This window comes from Choloepus didactylus, chromosome 26 (genome assembly GCF_015220235.1).
Source record: "Choloepus didactylus isolate mChoDid1 chromosome 26, mChoDid1.pri, whole genome shotgun sequence".
NCBI classification, from domain to species: domain Eukaryota; kingdom Metazoa; phylum Chordata; class Mammalia; order Pilosa; family Megalonychidae; genus Choloepus; species Choloepus didactylus.
In genome coordinates, this window is record NC_051332.1 from 10,794,623 (window position 1) to 10,800,409 (window position 5,787).

The 5,787-nt window shown below is 38.6% G+C and overlaps 1 pseudogene; it reads right to left on the reverse strand.

The window, feature by feature from the left end:
• Positions 1-1,089: 1,089 nt before the first annotated feature.
• Positions 1,090-2,157, reverse strand: LOC119520871 (annotated as a pseudogene).
• Between the last annotated feature and the right edge of the window lie 3,630 nt (positions 2,158-5,787).

Below are 5,787 nucleotides of genomic sequence, written 5' to 3' on the forward strand. Positions count from 1 at the left end.
AGGTGCATCTGTCTCTCCATGCTTTCTCCAGCACTTTTACCCCTCTTATATTTTTCCTACAATTTTACAGATATATTCACATACCATACAATCATCCACAGTGTACAATAAATTGTTCATGGTATCATTGTATAGTTGTATATTTATCATCACAGTCAGCACTTGAACATATTCATTACTACAAAAAATTTAAAAATAATAAAAAAGATAATAAAAGAAAAAATAAAATACCAGAAAATACAATATAATAGTAAGGTCAGACAAAAACACCACTACCAAGAATCCCATATTCACTTATATCTATAGTGTATCTTTGAATATTTTACCAATGTGAATAATAATGCTTAACTTAAACTACCATTACTTACTTGGTTCATAAAACATCCTTGAGAGGGAAAAATTGAAATTTCTGCTTTGGGGAAGAAAAGTTGTTATAGCAATGTTATTTTTTTCTCAAACTAAATTGTACATTAATAAACATGGAAATAGATTTAAAAATTATATTTTGTGTGTGTGTAGAGAAAGAGAGGGAGAGGGAGGGAGAGAAGAAGGAGAGACAGAGAGACAGGAGGGAAGGGGGAGAAGGAGAGAGGGAATGGATAATGAATGAAAGAAACACATTAGAGCTAGATTTTTAAAATACCACCATATTTGGTCTTCCATGCTTCAAGTAATTTTCACATTTGTGTGGAATTTCTATACTTATTAAAAGCATAAATAAATACTATTGCCTTTAAAAATATAGGCAACACAATCTTTTTTTTCACATTCATTATTTTTATTTAAGTTTCTAGCAGACAATTTACATCCCTCCCTACCCTTTTCTTTAATTTAGTGTGACAGTTTTCTATAATAAACTACTTAGAGAGAATCTTTGGTCAAAAACGGAATGAAACAGAAAAAAAAAATTACTGCTGCTTTCAAAAACCAACACATTCACCAATTATATTCAAACAAAAACACACAAATGATATTTGCACACAATGTCCTCCCTGTTGCTTGGTGGCTGGCTTTCCTCCCCATCATGCAAATGGCAGAACTGCAGTCTGCCGAAGTTTGTCATACTAGATCCTGGAGGTTCACTCAACTTCACATTATTCGAAGGCCTGGAATAGAAGACCCTAAAGTCTTGAAATCCCAAATTGTCATGGCTCCATTGATGCCAGTAATGCAAAATTTGTGAAAGTCTTGCTTGTCCACCTCATAAATAGACACTTGAGCAATGCTATTCTGGTGGTGTCTCCAAGGCTGTATTGCAGTCCTTGGTTGTGTCCCTCTTGTCTATGTTGTGGAAGCATTCCATGGCTGACATTTTGCACTGGATGCTCTGTTTTGGAAGATCTAGTTTAGAGACAAAGGTCAAGCAGCCACGGTCATTGTAGTTAAAGAGAATTGGGCAGCAATCATGGCCAGCATCCATGATGCTGTTCTCAGAGATAAATGATACACTTAGGAGAGGCAGGAACTCCATTTTCAGGGTTGAAACCTGCACAATTTTTGAGGCATCAGCAACAGACACGGTGCTGTCATGGCTTACCCAGGCAAGGTGTCTCCCACTGGCCAAGAAGCTGACCCAGTGAACCCAGCCACCAGCTCCACTGCCACCAAACTCTGACATCAGCTGTCCAAAAGGCACCTTGCTGCCCCACAATGTACTGGCTGGCTTTTCATACACTTCTTTAATATAGGCAGAAAACACTCTGCATTTAAAGTCACAGGATCCTGCTGCCAGCAAAACATTTTTGGGGTGCCAATCCAAGCTGAGGATTGTGGAATGAATAGGCTTCCTAATGTGCTTGCTTACCCACCAGTCATTCTCAGACTTGAAGTAACAAACAGAAATGAGTTGTGCTCCACTTCCCACTGGAAATTTGTTCTCTAGCAGGGACTACTTCACAAAAGTGGCTGCATGATTAATTCTCAGGATCACCAGGGTTGGCTTCCAGATACCATCTTTCTGACTCCAGACACAGGCATTACGATCTGCCCCACAAGTGATGATGCGGTGGCTCTTGGGAGTCAAGTCAATTACTGTAATGTGTCCATTTTGCTCCTTGAGTTCATGAGCTTTCACCCACTGGCTCCCATTCTTATAGATATGGACTTCATGGTTATTGGGGTTAAGGGCAATCTGGGTATGATCCCTGTTCCAGGCATGACAGGTGATTGGCTCTAGTAAAAACTGATGCAGAGACATTATTCTTGGTGTTTTCAAAGGGTAGAAAGCTGGGGTTGGGGCAGTCAGGATGGCCAGAGTGGAGAATTTGAGGACTGTGGTCAGTTGATGCAAACAGGCTCTGGTGGGCCCAATAATACAATCTCAGCTAACTCTCAATTTCATAGCAGGATGCTTTTTACCCTTAAGGAAAGGGACAAATCATAAGAAAACAGTCTGATGGCAATTTTAAATACAAATTGCCAAGAAATCCCCTGGTGGGGTAGACTGAGGTAAATAGCCCAGAAAAAAAAACAGTTTCTTAGTCTTAATCTGCATTCCTGTAGCTTTGAACCCATTGTAGATAGGAGCTTTTGAGGATGCTTTTTTTAATTCTTTCTATTGAGATATATTCACATACCATGCAGTCATATAAAACAAAGCATACATTCAATTGTTTACAATACCATTATATAGTTGTGCATTCATCATCAAAATTAATTTTTGACATTTTCATTACCACACATGCAAAAATAATAAGAATAAAGGACAATTAAAGTAAAAAAGAACACTAGGTTCCTTTTTACTCTTCCCCCATTTTTCTACTCATCCATCAATAAACTAGACAAAGGGGAGTGTGGTCCATATGGCTTTCCCAATCACATTGTCACCCCTCATAAGCTATATTTTTATACAATCACCTTCAAGTTTCATGGGTTCTGGGTTGTAGTTTCATAGTTTCAGGTATTTACTGATAGCTATTCCAATTCATTAGAACCTAAATAGCATTGCCTATATTGTGTGTAAGAGTGCCCACCAGAGTGAACTCTTGGCTCCTTTCAGAATCTTTTTGCCACTGAAGCTTAATACATTTCCTTTCACATCCCTCTTTTGGTCAAGAAGATGTACTCCATCCCATTATGCCAGGTCTAGGTTCCTCCCTGCGAGTCATATTCCATGTTGCCAGGGAGATTCACTCCCCTGGGTGTCAGATCTCACATAGAGGGGAGGGCAGTGACTTCACTTGCCAAGTTGGCTTAGCTAGAGAGAGAGGGCCACATCTGGGCAACAAAGGGGAATACAAGAGGAGACTCTTAGGCACAATTATAGGGAGGTCTAGCCTCTCCTTTGCAGCAACAGTCTTCCCATGGACATGTCCTGTGGTAGAGGGCTCAACCCATCAAACCAGCAGTCCCCTATGTCTGTGAGCACATCAGCAACCATTGAGGTGTGGAAGCCCAACACCCCCGCATTCTCCACCAGTTCTTCAAGGGGGCTCTGCATACTTTTTCATTTTTTTTTAATTAAATCACTTTTTTAAATCAAGTATATAAAAAAGTTATAGAAAACATACAATAAAAAATGTTTCAAAGAAACCATATCAAAGGAGTAAGAAAAAGACAACTAATCTAAGATAACTACTTTACTTCCAATATGTTCCTACTCTACCCCATGAAAATAACCTAATATAGCAACATTTCTGTGAACTTGTTCCTACCATACCCATCAGAAATTATTAGACCATAGTCATTCCTGGATGTTCCCTGAATGTTAAATTTACCCACAATAGCTTATCTGTTCTTATTGTGTTATCATTCCCCCTTCCTTAATTGTTCTCTATCACTAGTTTCCCTACATTCTGTATTATAAACCCTTTGTTTTACATTTTTCAATGTTCACATTAGTGGTAGCATATAATATTTCTCTTTTTATGTCTGGCTTATTTCACAGCATTACGTCTTCAAGGTTCACCCATGTTGTCAGATGTTTCATGACATCATTCCTTCTTATAGTCACGTAGTATTCCATCATGTGCATATACCACATTTTACTTATCCATTAATCTGTTGAAGGGCATTTGGGTTGTTTCCATCTCTTGGCAGTTGTGAATAGTGCTGCTATGAGCATTGACATGCAGATATCTGTTCATGTCACTGCTTTCAGATCTTCTTGGTATGTACCTAGAAGTGCAATCACTGGATTGAAGCATATCTCTATATCTAGTTTTCTAAGGAAACACAAAACTGACTTCCAGAGTGGCTGAACCATTATACAGTCCCACCAAAAATGAATGGGTTCCAATTTCTCCACATCCTCTCCAGCATTTGTAGTTTCCTGTTTGTTTAATGGCAGCCACCTAATTGCTGTGACATGGTATCTCATTGGAGGATGTTATTTTTAGTTAAGGTATGGCTCAACTGAATGAGCATGGGCTTACTGGAGTTAGTAGGGGTAAAAATGCAAAAGTTCAGACATAGTGAGAGAAAGCCACCCAGAAGCCTGAAGCCAGCAGGAACCTGGATGAGAAAGGAGATGCCATCTGCCATGTGATGGGAAGACAAAGTAACCAAGGATTGCCAGATAGCCAGAATGCTACTGACCTGAGGGTAGGACAGTAAGCAAGCCTTGTACTTTTGGTCTATGAAACCTTGAGTCAGTAAGTTCCCATTACTTAAGTCTACTCTGTGGCATTTATTACAGTAGGCTGAAAATTAAGGCATGTAGAATGACAACAATGTGTATGCTGGTCATCTAGTCTGTTTTTCTCTTTCCGTTTGTTCTATTTTGAGTTCTGAAAATTGAGAACTGATTTACAAGTGTTGACTTATAGGCTCCCATAGGTACCTTGTTAAAGAATCATTAAATTATGTCTGATAAACAATTTTGAAAAATGTAGACTGTTAAGTTCAAAGCCATTCAAGAATCCACACAATGCAGTGAGTCATGGTTTAAGTAGAGAGTTTAAGGTTTATTAGCGGAAGAAAACAGAAGAAAGCAGGTGGGAGCCAGCAGAATGGAAAGAAAGGAAAAATAACTCCAGCTCTCTATCTGAGAACATTTTTTTAAAGGAAAAACCCATGTGGGGAGGGAAGGGTGTTAGGGAAGAAGGGTGCCTGCTGAGTGCATCCTGTTCCTCAATAGGGTGAGTGACTATTGCTAGGCTGATGCATTGCTAGGATTCTGGCACATTACTCTTCTTAGAAAAGCAGCTGTGTTGTCTATGTAGGGAGAGCAGGTCTTTTCAGTTGTTCATCTTATGGACATATCTGACCTTGCTTTTACCTGCCTTTTGTGGTTGGGGTGCCACTGTGGCTGGAACAGCCTTGAACAGCTTTCATTCTTTAGTTTATGGGGCACCTATTTTCTGTGAGATAAGCAGCAGGGCCCCTGGATCAGACATTCTTTCTCTATGTTAGACTCTTTTTTCTGGGGTTTGACATAGACCACTATTTTTTAGAATGATTTTCATCAGGGGATAAATGTATAAAATTATTTAGTTATTTAGATTTTCTAGATAATAATAAAATATACTTGTCTACAACAGCAGTTTTCAAAGTGTGGTCCCTGGACCAGTGGCATAAATATCACTCAGTTCCTTGTTTGAAATGCAAATTCTCAAACCCCACTTAAACCTGCAGAATTAGAAATTCTCAGAGAAGGGCCCTGGAACTTTTTGTATTAACATTCTCTCTATGTGATTGTCATGTACTTTTGCATTTGAGAACAACTGAATTAGCTTATTATATTTAAGGGTCATTCAAATTGATAGCCTTAACAAATATTTAGTGAACAACAAAATCATTAATGGGCCTTATTTTAAAACAGAGAATACTAAATTTTATAAGTTTGTT